The sequence below is a fragment of the Grus americana genome, chromosome 3 (assembly GCF_028858705.1).
Source record: "Grus americana isolate bGruAme1 chromosome 3, bGruAme1.mat, whole genome shotgun sequence".
Classification (NCBI taxonomy): domain Eukaryota; kingdom Metazoa; phylum Chordata; class Aves; order Gruiformes; family Gruidae; genus Grus; species Grus americana.
In genome coordinates, this window is record NC_072854.1 from 16,057,359 (window position 1) to 16,077,305 (window position 19,947).

Below are 19,947 nucleotides of genomic sequence, written 5' to 3' on the forward strand. Positions count from 1 at the left end.
AACAAAGCACCTTTGACTACTGTGGTTGAGCCTGCGGTTTTCTGCATCTGTGTTTTTTTAGAAAAGGTCATAAACAGAGCAAGTGCCCGAAAGAACAGTGTTTATCATTTTTCTGGGTATTATTAAGCTCATGTGAAATATCTGTCTCTTTGGTAACAGTAACAACTAGCAGGAGAGATGACGGTACAACAGGTCATACTATGAATGGGAAATCCCTTTCAGCAGCATTTGAAATGCCGGTGCTGGTTCTGGACCAACAATTAACTCCATGAAAGAAATGAATGACAGTAAGCCAGGCAGATTTAACTATCTTCTTGGAAATATCTTCAAACATTCTGGGGGCTAAACAAGCTCAGTGAAATATTTATGGTCCTGTCTTGTCTCTTACTGCGGTGGAGTATGGCCGAGGAGGGGACCCCGTGATCGTGCTGCCACAGACCTCAGCGCTTGGTGCTCATCTCCTGCTCCTTTCCCAGTCTCCCGCTCTGACAGCAAACGCTATACAGATTGGTAACAAAAATTTAAAAGAAACGGTGCCAACAAGCAGGAGTTTGTCCCTCGAAGATGCCTTTCCCTCTCCTTTGACTATAGGAGAAGCCTAGGGTGACAAGTCTCTGATTTCAGGGCCAGAAGGAAGTGTGCAAAACTCGGATGGAATTGTCCTGGCCTTGGTGGCTTCTGCCTCTGGTGCAGAAGCAGCTATAGCTGTGCTACCTTTTGGGGCATTATCTTTTAACTGACGCAATATGTGTTGTCTGAGTGCCATAAGTTTGAGGGATGAGCACTGTAAAGTAACCACTTTCATGAAATATGCACAAGCTTTCAGACACAGTATTTTTTAAGGGTTCATTTGTTATTTTGACTTAAAGCCTTTTTTTTTTTCTTCCAGATTTTAAAATGGATTTTACAGTTTTCAAAGCTTTTAGAGCTCAAGCTCTATTTTATTTTACTTCACTTATCCTTAAAGGGGAGCTATGAAGTGCTGGTAAAAGGGCATCAGTTTGTCTCACTGAAGTTGGGTACATATGTGATGCTTAGTTGTGTTTCACTGGGACTCCACTCCCCACTCACATCCTAGGGTGCAGATCACCGCTGTGATGACAGGCATACCTGGCAGGGGACAACTGACCCCCATGCAGCCCCTGTGCCCCAGCACACAGCACAGGGGACAGCCTGGAACTTTTTGTGGAGTGATGTTCAGATGAACCCTGCCTCCAGCATCATTCGCTATTATGTCTCCAGCAATAGATTTGGCTCATATCTTGCCAAATATAAGTGGGCTAAACTCTCCAGAGTGGATTCTGTCTGGGAAGCATTATAAACAATGGAATTCACTTCTTTTGTCTCTCAAAAATAAGCTTCCTCATTTCCAGAATTCATGGAAGCAACTTATGAAATTGTACACAGATTTCTACTGTGTGAGGTTCATACTTGGAAAAGAAACAAAGTAAGGATAAGAGGTACTTAAAGACAAGTCTTATCTCAGAGGAGTAAAACTTCCATTAATAGCTTCATTCTTCCAGTTTTCAGTGAGATAAACTTCCTTTACAGTTTAAACGTGATGCTTTAGTCAGGGACTCATAAACTATGAATTCTTTCTTATTTGGGTGGGGATTTTTTTGTTTTGCTTTGTTTTCTGTTATAGACAGAAGCTTCAGAAAAAATGCCATGGAATCAGTCCAAAGAAGTATATTAAATAGATGGAAATATCAAACAAATGTACAACACAGTCTATGCCTCAATAAAAGCACAGAGTTCAGCTTGCATCCCCACGCAGTCCTATTCATGTAAGACTAGTTTAGCTGTAGGATTCATGAGTCAGTGTTTCTACTGTCAGGTTTCTGAAATGTGGGCTGACAGCCCTTAGCTTGGCCAGTGCAATTTCATAACATCCAGAGTAAATGGTTGCTGACATTTTTTTCAGTCCTAGCTCGAGATCAGGGAAAGAAGCTGTGGGAAAGCTGGTCTTGCCCGATTGCCACATCTGAGATTGACTTTTTAAATTCTTGTTTCTGTCACTTTAGTATACTGTTCTTACTCTCTTCCATTTCTCTTCAATTACATGATCTGACCTCAGTATTTTGTGATTAATGTTGTTAGCTCTGTAACTTGCTTGGAAACCAGGGTAGATGGTGAGATTTGAATGGCAAGGGAAGAGAAGCAAAGTATTTGTACTCAAGAACCCAAAACAAGACACATCAGTGATATGAGCTCAAAACAAATGATTGTCTGAGCTGGGCACATCTGGGTGCACATTTTAGCCAAATCCTTCTCCAGGTTTTACACCCCACCCCAAAACCAGCCCCTCCACCTCTGGCTTTGATTGACTTGCTGAGTAGCCAGGGATTTGCAGCACTTCTTTGCTACTACCTTAGGAGGCAGCAAGAGGATGCAAAATGTTGCAGTGACCCCATTACATCTTTGAAGCACTTTACATCATTCCAGACTTGAGACCTCACAGGGATATTAGGAGACTTCATGAACAGGGATTTTTATTATGTTAGAGAGAGGAGGAAGGAGAATGGTGCCCAGCTGATGGCACAGCCTTGGCCATGTTGGTTCCACGGGGTGGGCAAGAGGAGAGTGACAGAGCAATCAGGAGCCTTGCTTCACTGCCAGAGTGACATATGACAGGGAGGAAAGGAGCTGGTAAATGGGGATGCTGAGCAACTTCAAGCATGATGTCAGTCTCTGTTGTGGAGCTGAGAAAGGCTCACTACGTTTTCAGTACACTTCAGCTCTAAACAATGAGGTGGATCTCTGTGGCATGACATTGGAGCATCAAAAAAGTGATGTTCAATCTCTTTCTGTGGTCCAAAGTGTATTCCCTGTTTAGGTGCATGAGAAGCCTGTCAGAAGAGCCCTTAATTTGCAGGTGAATGTTAACAACTTTATGTAGAGAAGGAGTGTTTGGGGAACAACATCCATGGGCGATCCCTCTGCGTGCACCAGGCAGGTGCAGGTCCAAGGGATGGCTGCAGTAGTCAGGTTTCTTGCTTAGTGCATCTCATCAGCTTTCTCTGAATTACCAGGCAGCTTCTCCTACAACAGATGTCAAATTATGCCCAAATCAGCTATGCATTACCTGAAACTCTGGTAAAGGCAGCGCTGTGAAAGTCTTTGGGGCTTATATCCTTCCTGAACTTCACTGACTGGGAACAAACATTCCTTCCTTTTCTGGTTGTAGCTCAGTCCTCACCAATTCGTGTCCCTCAGCATCACCAAAGAAAAACACTGAAAGGAGAATGATGCCTAATCACCTGGAGATGTGCCTGTTAGACTATGAGCATACTACTACTTTCTCTCTCAGTTCTCTGACACCTGTTTACAAGTATTACTCCTTGTTTGATGAACTTCTCCATTTGCTGTTCTCAGATTGTCAAAACAGATTGTGACTCTCACAAATGTATTGCAAGTAATTGCCAGATATTTTTTATGTGCTGTACTTGAGCTGAAGCTTAATCATTGAAGATCCTTGTGAAATTTTGATTAAATTTTATTTCATCACTTTGAAAACTACTTGGATTGGAAACAGTAATCATGTGGTATGTTATAATTTACATTCATGTCCCCATTCATATTAACATGTGCAGTCAATTCTCTGTAATGTTAAAGTATAAAATATTTTTATGCTAATCTATGTCATATTTCTAGAATCATAAAATCATTGAGGTTGGAAAAGACCTTTAAGATCATCAAGTCCACCACTAAACCATGTCCCTAAGCATCGTATCTATGTGTCTTTTAAATCCCTCCAGGGATGGTGACTCAACCACTTCCCTGGGCAGCCTGTTCCAATGATTGACAACCCTTTCAGTGAAGAAATGTTTCCTAATATCCAATCTAAACCTCCCCTGGTGCCACTTGAGGCCATTTCCTCTTGTCCTATCACTTGTTACTTGGGAGAGGAGACCGACACCCACCTGGCTACCACCTCCTTTCAGGTAGCTGTAGAGAGCGATAAGGTCTCCCCTCAGCCTCCTCTTCTCCAGCCTAAACAACCCCAGTTCCCTCAGCCACTTCTCATAAGACTTGTGCTCTAGAACCTTCACCAGCTTTGTTGCCCTACTTTGGACACTATGTGCTATCAGGTGACTTAATAAACCTTTAACAGGCCTCTAACATATATTATTTCTCTTGGACAGTGTATGTTATGAATGAATATTTCATCAGAAAGGGTGTCATGGTTAAACATGCAAATGTGAGTTTGTTGTTTTGTATTGGGATTTTCTGCATGGTAAAACTGTGATAAAAAGTAGTCAGATTTGTATTGCTTGCTGTGAAATATTTAACAATAGTTCTGATCTTACCTATAAAGGATATTTTTGTCACAGTAAATGTTATGTACCCAGGAATAAATGCATCATTGGTACTCTCGAAAACTAGAGGCAAAATTTGGCTCTCCACCCAATGGGCGTTCAGCTACGGATGTCACCAAGAGCAAGCACAGACCATAGGTTAGCATGCTGGTAGGGATTTTGGAGGAAAAACTGAAAGGAGCTGATACTTCAATTAGAGAATTAGAAACTCAGATTGTCCCATCTCCTCATGTGCACAGAACTGCTGGTTTCTTCCAGGTTGGGTGACTGACAGCCAAAGAAGACTTCTTGTTGTTGTTGTACAAAATGTGTTTGAAATTAATCTCTCTCAACTTTCTCTTCTTAAGATCAAAACATTGACTAATTTCCCAACCCACAAATGTTCCTTCTTCATTGTCTACTAACTTTCTTTAGCCCATGATACCATGTTAATAGTCACTAAATATTCTACTAAATGGAGTTGTCCCAGAGGCAGGCAGCCTGTGGGGATGCTGCCCAGTGCCTAACTGGTACAAGAAAAGTTCCCTTTCACAGGAAAATGACTTCTGGGCTGGTATCATTTCAGGTCATTGACAATACTCAAAAAGTATTCAAATGGCTGTGCTCTGACTAGTCTTGAGTTACCTGTAGACGGTTACTGTGAAAAAATTTGTGCAGTGATTGGACAGTATCTATAGAATGTAGCTATTTTTGCACACTGATCACTACCTCCATCATAAGACCTTCTTTTCTATAGAGCCCTACACTGTATAATAGAAAATAGTAACTTTCTACAGGTTTCATTTTTTTGTGGTTTTGTTTGTTTGTTTGTTGTTGTTGTTTTTGTTTTTTAAATTATGTTTTAATAATTACTCTCCTGCTTGGGAATTTGAAATAACTTGAAAATCTATAAACTGGGATCCTAGGCATCTTTTCAAGAGATAGCATTCAATTCCCAAGGCTGCTGCAACTGTACATCCTTCCACTGTCCCTTATAATCTCTTTCTCTTCTCTAAAGTAAAGGTATACATGTTTTCCTCGCACACAGCAAGGTTCATTTTTCCACAATATAGGACTACACTGTCTGATGGATCATCTCTAGCCTCTTAGATGTATTAACGCACAGATATATCTCTCTCTATTCTGGTAGCCAATGTTACTAGCCTCTGAGACAATCCTTGCTCATTGATGAAAAACACACTCTAATCCCTGAATTTTGAGGGGAATTACAGGTAATCAAAGGATATGTCTGCTAAGCACATAACATGCTGGTGGTATGGTCTATCAAATTATCAAAATCCCCTAAAATTAATCAACTGGCTTTAATACATAAAAGAAATCTTATTGTATTACGAGAAAGGATTACATTCTCAATTAACACAACTCTAAACAAAATCACTAAAGAAAAATAACAAAACATTATATGTTTTTGCTTTGGTTTTTGTGTGTTTCAGATGGTTGGGAACAGCTAACAGTGTTCACGCTTAGGCTTGATGTCCCTGCTGAGTTTTTAAAGTTACCTGTCTGTGCTTTTGTTTAGCTGGAATTGCCCTGCCTTGCCAAGCTCACCTCCTGTTCTTCCTCCAGTGAAAGTCAGTCTTACAAAGGGAGATGGGAGAGCTCTTTTCAACTTGTCATCTTATACACTTGCCCATGCCTGATAGTCTCTGAATCAGGTTTCTTCCTTTCTCCCTTGTTCTTTGCACTGGAGTTTTCTCATCTCCTTTTTTAAAGCCTTCATGATCTGAGGCAAGAGCCCATTGGGTGCTATGAATGAAGCATTCTGGGTTTTTCTGGAGGTGGAGATATCACAACAGATGCAAGACTTCTTTCAAACTATTTAAATTATGCACTGAAAGCAGTATTCACTGTATAAAATATTCATTATACATGGATCTTGCCAAGCTCATATTTTCCAGTTTATTATACCCTCTTCTTACAGATAGCATGTGACATAGCAACGATTTAAAATCTGACACTTAGACCACTTTCTAAGTTATGTTCTCCCTCTCTGTTTCCTTTCTTTGTATCCAAAGGAAGAGACAAGAAACCTTGAAATAGGTAGCCTAAGATAACCAGTTTCTAGGGAAGACTCCAGTAGAGACTAAGCCCTGAAACATTCAGACAAGGCTAAATCACAGAAGTGTAAGAAAGAACAGTCCAAGAGCCACAGTTTGAAAATCCCATCAGCCCTTTCTTTCTAAGAATCCATAAGGTATATCTCTCAAGCAATACAAGTGCATTTGCCTAACTTATAGCATGTTCACATCTTTGTTAAAAGCATGAAGATACTAAAGGAGTTCTCAGATGTCATAAATGCTATGTCACTTGGGCAGTAAGTAGCCTTTAGATGTTATGAAGGAGAATGATAAAAGCTTTATTTTTAGCTTCTTTTAATATTTTTTGTCTTTCTCTTTTCTTCCTGCTTTTCATTTGCGCTCTGTACAATTGGCATCTGGATAATTTCAGAATGGGAAAACCAAGCTGCCGTAAATGGATGGGCTGAGTATATCAGCAAAAAAATATTTAGCCATAAGGTTTGGTTTTGCAGAAGAAATTATCTGTTGCCTCCAGAAGTAAATATCCATTAAGAAGCTGCCTTGCACACTGCTTTCTTTTGGATTTGGGAGAGATTCACTTTCGTAGACTTGTTCAGGTTGGAAAGGACCTCAAGAATCTCTAGTCCAGGCTCCTGCTTAAAGCAAGGTCAGCTACAAGATCAGACCAGGTTGCTCAGGGTTTTATTCAGTCAGGACTTTCTGAGAGCTTATTTTTTTCATGTTAGATAGTAGTGCTGTTGTTCTAAAATATTGTATTCTATCTGTTCGGAATAGAATAATCTACAGTCCTAGTTTCTTAAAGACTCTTTACAGCATACATGTCAGCTTTTACAAGTGCCCTGGGCTTTGTTGGCTGTCAGGTGTGGCAGCCTGGAATTTCAAACAGAACACCTCGGTTAATGTTAAGGGATAATAGTATTACCATTCTAATGGTCAAAGGATGCAGGGAAGCAACACTTGCAGGTACAGGTAACACCTACCTTTAATGTCTTGTTAGACCAAGTAACATAGTTGAATAAAGGGATCAAAATTTCTGGTTGAGTCCCTTTGTCATCTGCACTTGAGGAGCTCGAAAGAAAAAAGCTTTTAAAACAGCATACTTAGTATTTGTTGAATAGAAGAGTGTGGACTGAAGGAGGAAAGAGAGCATCATTTCCTTTGGCAGTGGAAAAGTGCTTTGAAATCCTACTTGGAAGATGCTGGAGAATGTAGATTCCCTGCAGGATTTCTCAGACATCTTTGACATTTTAAACTCCTTTAACTCTGAATAGCCCCACTGATTCTTCTGTAGAAAGATGAATACTAAAGCACAGTGTCGTCGACAAGACATTGGGAAACTGAGAGCCTTAGAGGACTGGAAATAGCAAAGTGACGCCAGGGGAGAAACAGAATTAGGATGATCTATGCTTCCCATTTTGTATTTACAGAGTTTAATAAATGGAAGCTGTGTCATTTGGGAGAAAGAACATGAAATGACATCAAATTATACATAGTCAGATCAAACACATGTAAATATAAGAAACTTCAAGTTGCAGTAACCCTACTCTTTTGTGGGATATACGGAGATCTACTGCCTTTAAGTGGAAAACAAAGGTAAAACTATGAGAATGATGACCATTTTTAGCACTGAAGGTGGCCATTGTAAGCCATTAGCAGAGAACATGAAATTCTTCACATTCTCGAGTCTTTGATTCAGAAGAACGTCTCTCATGTTATAGAGCATGTATGTTATAGAGCAACCAATAGTATGAGTGTATGAAGGAATTATTGGATAAAGTTCTGTTTTCATCTAGGACTGGTCTAGCCCAGTAACTATCACAGAGGGCCATGACAATAACAATTGTCCTATGAAAGACTCATTCACACTTAACATTCACTCAAACAACACTCAAGTAGACCTTGGTGCTGATGTGGAAATGCCAGCATCACTCATTATTACCGACTGTATTGACAGGGAGGTCTCACCTTCGGGGCAGCGGGGGCTGGCTGCTCCATGGGAGCCAAGCACGAGCCAGTGCAAACCCTGCCCTCACTCACAGGCACAGTCCCACAGGAGCTGATAATGGGATCCAAAAGCCCCTGAGAAGACAAGCAATGAACCAGGGCCAGGATCGATCCAAGGGCTCCAGCCAGAAGCAGAAGGAAACAGGGCCAGAGACAGGGCTGGGAAGAAGCTGCAGCATGGCTCCAAAGTCCATCCATACAGGTACACCAACAACATCACTGGGGATGAACAACAGCTGAAATGGGACTCATCAGGTGTAAGTGCAATAGAAATTTTTTGCAGTTGAGCAAAGGAGGACAAATACATCTTTATATCACAACAGTTAAGTGTTCATTTTTGTCGAGTGTTATTCCAATATCAAACAGCCTTCATAAATAATCCACTAATATTGGGCTTTCATCATAAGGTCACTTGCTTAATCCCATGTAGGCAGTGACAAATGGCAAGCTGCGTCTGACTCAACCGTTTCTCTCGCACCCTCTCATTATATGCATTTGGAATAAAACTGCTCTATACCCTGCTGAGTAACCTTTACAAAGCATGCTGCTTGTCGGGTAGGGTTCAAGGAAAGACAGAGTAATTCAGACTTTGCATGAACAGAAGCCAACTTTTAACTGGATCCAATTTCCACAGTAAGGCTAATAATTTTGGTACTAAAATGCAAATAATTACTATGATAATTGTTTTCCAGCATCCACAGGTGTGCTGGCTGCCTCTCAATCTGAATGAAAGGACCAGGACTCCTGGTTTAAAAAGCTCACAGCGTTTCAGCTTCTGCAAATTTCACTGAAAGCCAGTGGGAATAGTTTTCATAGGTGCATAGGACTCCTTATGAAAGGCCACAAACTTTACATTCACTCAGGTGTCTGGGAAAATTTATTCAAGGTTAAGATTAATTTACCAGGCAAAGAACATATTTGGTCTCTGCGAACGAGCTGGAATTTAATGCAGCCCTCTGTGTCCAGTAAGAACATGAAAATGGTCATACTGGTTCAGAGCAAATATCCGCCTAAACCAAAAGTGCCCATAAGCAGATACCTAGGGAAGTATAAAAGCAGAAGTCTGCGTGATACTTCTTCCTGCCGCCTTACCCCACCTCCACCAATTTCAGCTGAAAGGATTTTCCCTGCCCGTCGTGGCTTGTCTGTTCAGGAACCTCCACAGGATCTCTCTTTTATGGAATTCCCCATTTTCCCCTTGAAACCATTGTTTACCTGATATTTCCTTTCATTTTCTTTGCTTTTTTGCATTCTACCAAGCACTGAGCTGATGGCTTTAAGGAAATAGCTGCCATTTCCCAAGACCTCACTCCTGCGTGGTTATGCTCTGCTCCGAAGCCAGCTTTTTTGTGTGTAAATCGTTTGCTGTCATGTGCATCTTCTTACATTTACCTATGTTGCACTTCATCTGGTATCTTACTGCCTCGTCAGTCATTTTCCTAAGGTCCTTTCCTAATGTCGCTCTGTCTACCTTTGTTCTTACTACTCTGAGCAGCTCTGCATCACCAGCAAACCTCTCCAATGCTCTGACCTTGCTCGCCTTATGAATATGTGATGGAGTTGGTCCGGAGGACTTTGGGGCTGGTAAGTTCTCAGGTGTGCTCCTTTTATCACTCATTCAGGTTCTTCCTGCGCAGAGGAGTGTCTTTTTTTCAAGCACACTCCCCACATAAAACACATGCAAATTTTAAACCCAGAAATTTCTTTTAAATATTTTTTTGCTTTTCTTTTCCTCAAATGGATTGGTATCTTGGCTTCTCCATGTTTATTTATAAATATGACATTAACTTTGCCCAGAAGGCAAATGGTATTACCTTCACAGACAATGTTTTTTCAGCATGTGTACATTTCTGTCGTTCTCAAATATGTGTGTATGGAAATACTGAAATAAATATTTAATGTGAATTCATTTGACTCTAGTCTCAGAAGGCAGTGGTCTTTTAATAATTGCCATGCTTCCAGATGCAGCTAATATCAGAAATGTAAGAGAAGAACTAAACTACCAATTCAACATTTTGCCTTTCCCATCATATTTTATTTATTTTCACTTCATAGATGAAAGGGTGACTACAGGGACTAAGCGTGCTGAAGGCACAGGCTTTCCCTTTATGAAGCTGCAGCATAATAGATAAATAAAGCATTAAGGTGTTCCTATTGTATTATCTACAGTTTTAATTTTTAGAAAAGCAAGCAGATTGAGGGTCAAATTAACTTATCATTTACCAGTGCAAAATTAGATTCAAAACCAGTGTCCATCCTGCTCCAAAACACAGTAATCCGTGTAGTCCACTTTGTGACACTGCTCAGCTGCAGGCAGAAAGAAGTTTTGCTGCAAGCAGATAAAAGCCAAAACAAACTATCTTTCTTAAAAGCTCAATAAATCCTAAAGCCTGGCAAACATTACTGATCTCCTTATGCTCAGCAGTGCTGCTGAAGAAGGGAGATACCATTATAATGTCTTTTTTTCAATGAAAGACTTAAGTTAGTTCAACAAAGATAAAACAAGTTTGGATTAATAAGCTGCAGTCACACTAATAAATATTAAGTCTGTTGTCATGAGCCATTATGAATTATGTCTTATTATACAATTCATATCCACAGAAGTTTCATGCAAAGACTATAAACTTTATTATATTAATAAATTCATTTTTACTCATTACCTCATGGAGTTGAAAATATTCCTTCTTAGACCTTCCGCATTGATATTTGATCTACACTAGCAGCCACCATGTCTAGCTTGCTTTCCTAATGTCTCCGGCTCTGAAATCAGTAACTCCTACCACACTCTGGCTAACCCTAATTTGGTAGTTTTTAAGCACATATAAGTTAAAACTTGGAAGCTGTCACACTGCATCAGACAACAAGGAAAAGGTGTTTCAAAATGAACAGGGCAGTGGTCCAGTCCAAAGACTGGAAACATATAAGCTGAAGACCAGGATTTAAATGTGATCAGACATCTGTATGTCCTATGATTGCTAATACTAGTATTAGCAAAAGTATCATAAGAATGTTTTCTCACAGTATATGTCAATGTTTTTATTTAGGAATGACATTGAACACTATCTCTACTAAAATATGAGACTGTGCCTCAGAAATATCACTGTGAACCTTTGAAGGAAGAAACGTGATGAGAGTGCAATATTTAAGTTGTACAATGGGTAAATTTTATTCTCTGAAGAGAATGCTGCTGCTACCTTTATTTTAATTAGCTACCTAAATACGTTTTATCCTAAAGTTATGCTTTGCATTTAGCTGGATGTTTGGTGATAATGAAATAAATTACACATATATGTAATCATATACATTATATGGGGCCTTAGTTTTTTAACTCTTCAAGCTTTCTCAGATGCTCATGTCTACGCACAAGAAGATGATCTGTCTTCAATCACTGTCTTCATTCTCTCCATTAGACAGGCTGAGGGTACCTGCCTATGGTGAGATCATCTCCTGTGTAACTGGGGGAGTGGGTTTGGGGAAAACCAGCAGCAGTGTGTCCCTCCACATCTGCGATATCACAGACGATGGTACATGATTTGGCATCCAAAATCAGCACTGCAAATAACAACGAGTTGGTGCGAAACTTCATTCACATGAATTGTGTCAGATATGGAGACGACACGGTCAGTAAATATTCAAGTACAAAACTGTATTAAAGACCAAAGACGGTTCTGCAGGCTAGACCGAATTTTTCCATGGCAGTCAGTGAGTTCAGGCGAAGCATATGAATGAGAAGTTGTAGTTGAAGAAAGATCTGATGTGATAAGAAAAAATAAATTTAGATGATATAACATAAATTAAGATGATATAATGTAAGATGAAGCATGGACCTCTCCTGCCTTCATAGCTATAAATAACATGATTAGGTTATTGCAAAATTATCATATTTCTACCCTTTAGCTGTTTTATATGGCACTTTGGGCTGACGTGGCCTTTTACCCTGTTGGGCAGTTCTCCAGGTTCTGGATGGAAGAGGCAGCTTCAGGCACGGACAACGTGTTAGTGCCGTCTCTCGGGAGGGGACCAGGGAAGGCTGCAGGACGAAAGCACGTGCCTCGTATTTCCCAGCAGAACAGCATGTCTCCAGAGCAGGCAGAAAGGGCACCGGGGAAGGAAATGAGCAGGCAAAGGGAGAAGTGAAGGTAATTTCAAGCTATGGGACTGAACAGCCTCTAGGGACTCTGAACTCATCCCAATTTGGAAATGCCACTGAATCCTTTTCATTTCTGTGCTGAGCCTCCAGACCCAGACAAGTCTGCCCTGGGAAGTGTCTGAAACCACAGACTTGTGGCTTAAAATGGCTTTCTGAGACTAAGCAGGGACTGAAAAAAAGATTAATAACCCCTCAGTCATGGCAGTAAAGCTTTCCCTGCAGAAACGTGAGACCCTAGCCGGCCCAGGCACTATCTGGGCTTGGCAGATGTCTCACACAACTTGTGCTTTCTTCCCAAAAGCTTGTTCTCTGTGGGGGCAAGGCGAGGGGACTTTTACCGGCCGATGCATGACTTGGCTTGCAGTGCTGCTCGGGGGAAGCTTTCGTGCCCTGTCCCACTCCTCCAGAGTCCACAGGCAGCAGACGGAGGGTGAGCATCCTCTGCTGAGCTGACGGACTGGTTCCTTGCTGCGCAAACCAGGCAGATGGAGCAAGCTGCAGGTGAAACCTTGGCTGGGGTGGGGAGGTGCAGCTGCGCTGAGCCACATTTGCATCCCAGGTTGTTCTAAGGGTGCAACCCGTTCCCCAGGCTGTACTTGCTGGGCTCTGAGGCTTAGCAGAGAAATTGGAAGGATACGGTGGCATTTCCATATTGAGGTGGGTTCAGAGTACCTAGAGACTGTTCAGCCTGTAGTTTGAAACACTGCAGTTTGCTCTAATTCCCTTGCCTTTGTGGCTGGAGTTAATAATTTCCTGATGTCCCCCATATGGCGCCAGTGTCTAATATAATCCAGAAAATAATTAAATGCATCAGAAGTCCTTCAGTTCCCTCTTGTGTTAGCTTATCCTTCTGTAAGCTGGCTGCTTAAAAACTCCCTTTTTGTGTCTTTCCTTAGTAAATATTAGAGTAAAAACTTGCATTGTCCTATCTTAGGTCTTTCCAGCTGGAAGCACCATAGTTTTGCAAGGTGCAGCAAGGGCAGCATAGATGGCAAAGAGGAACATTGGAGGTGGACCAGAGAGTGAACTCAAATTGATAAAATGAGCTAAAGGTAATTGCCAATTTACATTGCAAAGTGATTATTCCTTTGGACGATATTTTACCCCCAAATGCTCTAAGTTCTGTCTAATATAAGTGAAAAAAAGAAAAAAGACTAAATGTGGTTTTGGCTCTGTCATGTTACAAATTTGTACACAGTCACTGCGATGCTGTGGTCTGTTTCTCCCATTTCTTAATTTATTTTAAAATATTTTTACATATGATCCAGAGATATCAAATATAAACATCTGGGGACCTGCTTAGTATTATTTGTTGCTTGCAGACTGGCCCAGGGGTCCCACTTGGAGCTTCAGGCTCCTGTGATGCTAATTGTCATATGTGCATGCAAACAGTGATAAATTGGTTTCTGCACTGAGGAGCTTAGACCTTGCTAAAAAAATAAAAAAAAAGACAGACTGTCTCCTCAATGTGCATGTACATGTTACCGATCTGTCAAGTCTCATGTTGGGGAGAGGTTCCCACAACTGGCTCTTGTCCCACGCTTCCCCCCGTGGCTATGTGTCGTATCGCCTGTTTGGAGAGCCGCACCCCAGCATCTCTGCTGTGATCTGCCCGCCACCGGTCGGAGGTGTAAGGCACCTGAGGTGCGGGAATGAAGGAGATGCTGCAGAGCTGCGCAAAGATCAGCAGTGTACTGCCTGATGGAGACCTGCCTCAAGGGAAGATGGGGTTTGAGGTGCTGCTCCGCGGGGCCAGCCCCCCCAGTGTGCTGCTGCCCAAGCTGCTGTGGTGTGATCTGATGCAGCGGGCTGCATGCATGGGAAAAGGAATAAATCAGGAGGTCTCTGCGCAAGAGTATAGGACAGGAGATGTCTTAAAACATACGAAAGCCCAGAAAGGTTGTTGGACTTTGAGGATGAATGCTCTATGTAAAAGCATGTTTATTTGCTTTAAAAAGTTACTGGGGCTAAATCGATAGGGACTGGATGTTAAAATCCAGTACATCACAAGTGGATTATTACTGTTTATCATTACTTGCTTCATTAATGGTCACAAACTCCTGTGAAATCCCCAGATAACTCCTGAGGAATAAGCAAGCACACATTGTTCTGTATTGAAAAACGCTGTAGTTTCTAAGAAGACATGAGGTGTTTGCTACTGACCTGCAGCTGAGCCTGAGGTGAAGCTACCTGGGGCAGTCTGCAGACTGCCAGGGTGGAACTGCAGCCTGGCAGACCATCATTTTTCTGGTTTAGTTTGACCTATTTCCTTTTTTTTTTTTTTTTGGCAAATTTCTATTTTGATTGTCTCAATCTTATGTCTGGACTTACAAGGCCCAGGAAGGGTGGATCACCTGTACTTGCCTCAACTATATTTAAAGGAAAATCTCTCCAACTTTAAGGAGAAAGAGTAAGAAGAGCTACCCTCCCCGAGGCCATTGGATTGATGGATTTAAAAAAGCAAGTCTAGGGGAAATTGGAGAGAAAGGGGGAACAGCGTCCAGCAAATAGGCATGAAAATCTGATTTCTGGAGGCAAAAATTTCCTCTTTGTTTCTGGCTATCAGGGAGCTCCGCAGGGAAGGGGAGCCGAGAGCCCGGGGCAATGCAGGGCTGGCAGGGCAGTGGCCTCACTGACCATGCCACCTGAGCAAGGTGAGCAGATGGGGTTGGATGAGAGTCCAGCGAGCACCCAGCGAGTCCTCAGCAGTGGGGCAAGGTCCCAGCCAAGCCAGGGAGCCAAGTCCGCAGGTCCAGGTCAGGGAAGTATGAGACTGGATGCAGACATACCTGTGATGGAGGCGCAGTGTAGCTCTGTTAAGGGTAAAGTGCATGACCTTCAGCTTAAAAGAAGCCCTCAAACAAAGGTGGGGAGAACATCTGTTCAGGCTTCCTCCAGCTCTTTTAAGGCCACTGGCTGACCTCTCTCATCTCACCCTGAGGCCAGGCAACCAAACCCCTGGGAGGACCCTCAAATTAACAGCCCAGATCCGAATGACTCTCCTGGGGCCAGGGTTTTGCCAGCAGTCGGTGGAAGGCCCTATCTCACTGCTGCCAAAGCTTGGGGTAAACCCAGGCACCATGGATTAGGTGCAGGATGAAAGGGAGACAGATGATGGTAATTACCTAAGTTCCTATGGTTCCAATTATTGCTTCAATCACAGAATTGCAAGTGCATGACTGAATTATGTAAAATATGCAGAGTTTAAGTTTATTGACTGAATTTTTCCTTGGTATGAAATATTGCTTCTCCCTGCATTCACTGGAACCACAACAGGTTATAGAGCTCTGGTTTATATACTGGTTGCAGGCTCTACTGCAGCTACAAAGAGACTTCATAGTACAAAGGCTGATCTTTAAAAATGAAGAGATATCACCTCCATGAAAACAAACACAACAGCACTTTCAGAAAATATGTTTAAGCAAAGCTTGCTTCATCTGTACATATCCAAAAACTAAATTACTGAATAAAATGAGATGTCAGGAAACTCAACAAAAGGGTTTACCCCAAGTGATTTGATGGCATTTCGAATGCACTGAATGGTGCCCTCTGGGGCTCTAATTGTAAAATATAATATAGATACTCTCTGACATAAGACAGTTTTAGAAATCCGGATGGAGAGAAAATGCGGAGCTCTATAGATTACAGCACAGTGTCTCTCCTAATCAGCCCAGCACCACTGATCTTGACATTTACTGTATTGCTTTTATCTGAAGGAAACAGCATCTTGCAGCAACTGCAAATAGGTCTACTGAAATGCAGAAGGTAACACTTCTAAGGTACAGAATTAGTGCTTTGATGCAAACTTTTTAAGCCATTACTTTGGGCAGACCACTGCTTTCAGACTGAGAGTCCAGATGTCTCTTGATTACGACAATCCTGTGTTCTATCTGTATATCTTTCTAGGCAGCTTTCACACACTATTTATGAAGTGCATATATTACTCAGGACCTCATCAATAGTAAAGAATCCAACTACGTGAGCTGAAAATGTGAGATTTTTTACATTTTACATGCAGTGAGACTGAGACAGTCATGCTCTGTAAAGGGCATGAGTGAAACCTGACCGTTGCTAAAGGCAATTAAAACTCAAATTAAGGGAGAGGTATGCTTGCTCTCCCTCAGGACCTCATTGTGATGCAGCAGGAAGGTACAGGGCTGACAGACACAGAGCACCAGGTTGGGCTGTGAAATTTGGAGTAAGAAACCACAGCTTTTCCCTCAGCCCTTCTGGTTTCACCATCACTCTCAGGACAACTGAGGGAAGTGAAAAAAGTCATCAAGAGATAAGCCTGAAGACAAGACTTCTGGGTTGTACATACACCTTTCCCACTCACACACACACATGTTCCTTGCAGAAGGCAGTGAAAGAAGTTTTGATGAGTTGTAAATGGAAACTCTGGAAATATCTTTATTCGAGTCAGAGAAGGGAGCAGCCCTATCCAAAGCCCTTGGAGAAGGTTGTCTGCAGGAGGAGAATGTCCCGCTGGGGATGCATGCTCAAGCAGCTGTGTGTCTGAAGTGGTGCTGTTTTCTGCATGAGTAACTAATCCCTGAGGGTCTTTCAAAATCATTGCTGGCTTGACTTCTCTCTCCAAATGCACAGTCATCCCCATCACAGGGAAACTGCTGAAGAAAACACCCAGAAAAGTACACATTAAGGATTCCCTTCTAAAAAAATATGTAACCTCTGCTGTAGCCCCTCAGACACTGCTGGTTGTTCTTCCCCTACCAGGGTCTCTTTATTTAAGATAATCTCCATGGTTTAACTGAGAAGACCAGTGTTGTATAAAAGCTCCTTTACCATTTACTAGCATGGAAGCTTTGGCATTGATAGGTAGCTGAAGGGCTTCTTGCACCACCAGCACATTTATGCATCAGTTGTGGTGCACCTACAGGTGTTTTAGGATGTCTTCCTTGTAGGTGCTTCATGTGCTGCATGTTAGTGGGGTATGAGCCACCAGTGCTCCTGTGAGCAGCCAGGGCACCAGCAGGGATGGATTGTCTCTTCCAGCCCTTCCCAAGCAGGTGGCCAGGATCTCAGCTAAGCATCTGGTGTGCAAGCAATGATGGGCTTTCAGGGAGGAGGACTGTGCACATTGGCACTTCTTGGTATGTCCCCTGCATAAGATTCTCCTCTTTTGACAACTTCTTTCTGGTCTGTATGTGGCACCCAGACCTGGAAGTTTCATGGACCTCAGCTCCACCTATTTTTCATGCCAAATCACCATGCCCTTAATGAGATGAGCAGCTTGAGTTATGCCTTACCTGTGACACCACATCCCACCTTTCTGAGGAGCTTCTGCGAACTGTACAAGTTTAATGTGCCACTATACAGGGATATACAACTCTCACAGTCGGTGTTACCAATGTGTAGGACTTTTACAGTCTTTTTCCTTCTGCTCCTTTCTGTCCGATTTCCCTTTTTCCTTTCCTTTGTGAGTGGGTGTGGTTCCCCTTGTGTGCTTTGCAGCAGTACAAGTGGAATGATTCGTCAGTGAAGAGGTGATGAAACCATTAAACATCATTATTATCTGTGATGGAACTATGAAGATAAAGCTATGTGAACCTTATTATCTGGTATTGTATGCACAGAAGATACCAGCATAATTGTGGTGGACTATGGTTATTTCATGGAAAGGTTTCAGTGGAAATATTAATGGATTGAACAGTCTAATCAAAAAGAAGGATGGAAATGTCATAACATTAAAAATGAGTATTTCATTCTTTTAAGAGAAACTCATATCTCTGAGCATGGTTCTGGAAACATTTTAATTAAGCCTAGCAAGTTTTAATACCTGCCCTTTATTTCACCCCTGTCAGACAACACAAGGATAATTGTAATTACTGACAACTTTTAAGTCTAAAAGATCAAAAATGTGACATTTCTTATGGCAAAGAACGTGAAAGAAGATAATTTGGAGGAATATATATATTTCTCTGACATGCATTTCTAGTATTTCTGCTGTTTTCTTTTAGGTAAATCTCCTTCTGCGAATGAATAGTGTGACTCTTGGGGAATGTATTATACATCAGAAATTTGTGACTCTACGTTATCCCTGTGCCATGCTCATTTCAATCAATCAGCCAGTGAGAGACCTTAAAATACTCCAGTCAATGATGAGATGAAAAAACATTTTTCAATTTTCCTCTTTTCCTACCTCCTGCCCCTTCTGTGATTTTAAAGGTAGGAATTTATGGTTATGTTTAAAAATTAAATTTGCAAGCTTAGAAAAATAATTCTTAAAACAAATTCTGCTTCTCACTTCCCCCTTCCCCAAATGTCACTGTTTATCTACGAAAGTGGGTCACACTGCTTGGCTGGATAAGTCTCCAGCTAGTCTTGCCATGATCCTTTTTGTCACTTGTAGACATCAAACAAAGATCTTCTGCAGAGGTAATTTAAGTCTCTTCATTCTTCCTGTTGGAATATACGCGACCTTTCTTCCAGATGTGTGGACTCATCCCAGCCCTGGCTGTGCCCCAGGTGAATCTCCAGGCAAATTGCAGAGAATTATAATGCCTATATTCAAATTTGACTTTCTAATAGAGTCTCATTTCCAATTACAGTGAGTACACATCTGCCTGGTATTTACAGGTCTCTGAAATGTTAAAATACTTGTGTCACATCTATAGATGTTGGATTACATCTGCCAAGGAACATGCAAGTCCACCTGCAATTTCAATGCAATGCCTCTAATTTTTCAATTGCAATATTTTCTTCCTGTGATGCAATTACTGCTGAAATGACATTATGGTATGTTTTGAATACAATACTTTACAAACTGGTATTATAAATGTGCCATCACTGGCACCAATACAATAAAAGCTGTGTTTGGAATTATGCGATGACTCAGAGCACACCGATGATTTCCAATTTGCTAACTAATGTCTTGGTCAGTTACAAAACTTTATCTGAATTTCACCTTCTATATCTGAGAGACTTTTGTGCTTCCCAGATGAAACTAAAGTTTTAAATGGTGTTTTTCAATTACAAACCAATAAATATCTGCTATTAAAACAGCAGTGTGCATGCAGTAAAGCGCCAAGTGTTGTCCAGAGGCTGTGGATGTGTTTGGCTTTGCAGAGGGTGTCTGGGGCAGAGTCCCTCCCTCATGCTCGCGCATGGTCCGTGAACAGCAACAGGAATCACCCGTCACAGCGACAGAAGAGGAACACCTGTGATATAGGTAATAATAAACAAATGGTGTATTGCACTCAAAATAGCAGTCGCCAATGGAGGATTAAGAAGCAAGGTCAGAGAAAGAAATAACACCAGGACTGAGAGCAGTATAGACAAAAATGTATCTTTTATGTTCTGCTAGGCAGAATTTGCGGATAAGAACCTGATTTTGTGTGATAGCGAATACCTACTGTTATTTTCTCTCTGACACTTGATTATAAGCATGAATGAGAAGATTTATTTTAAGGGCTTT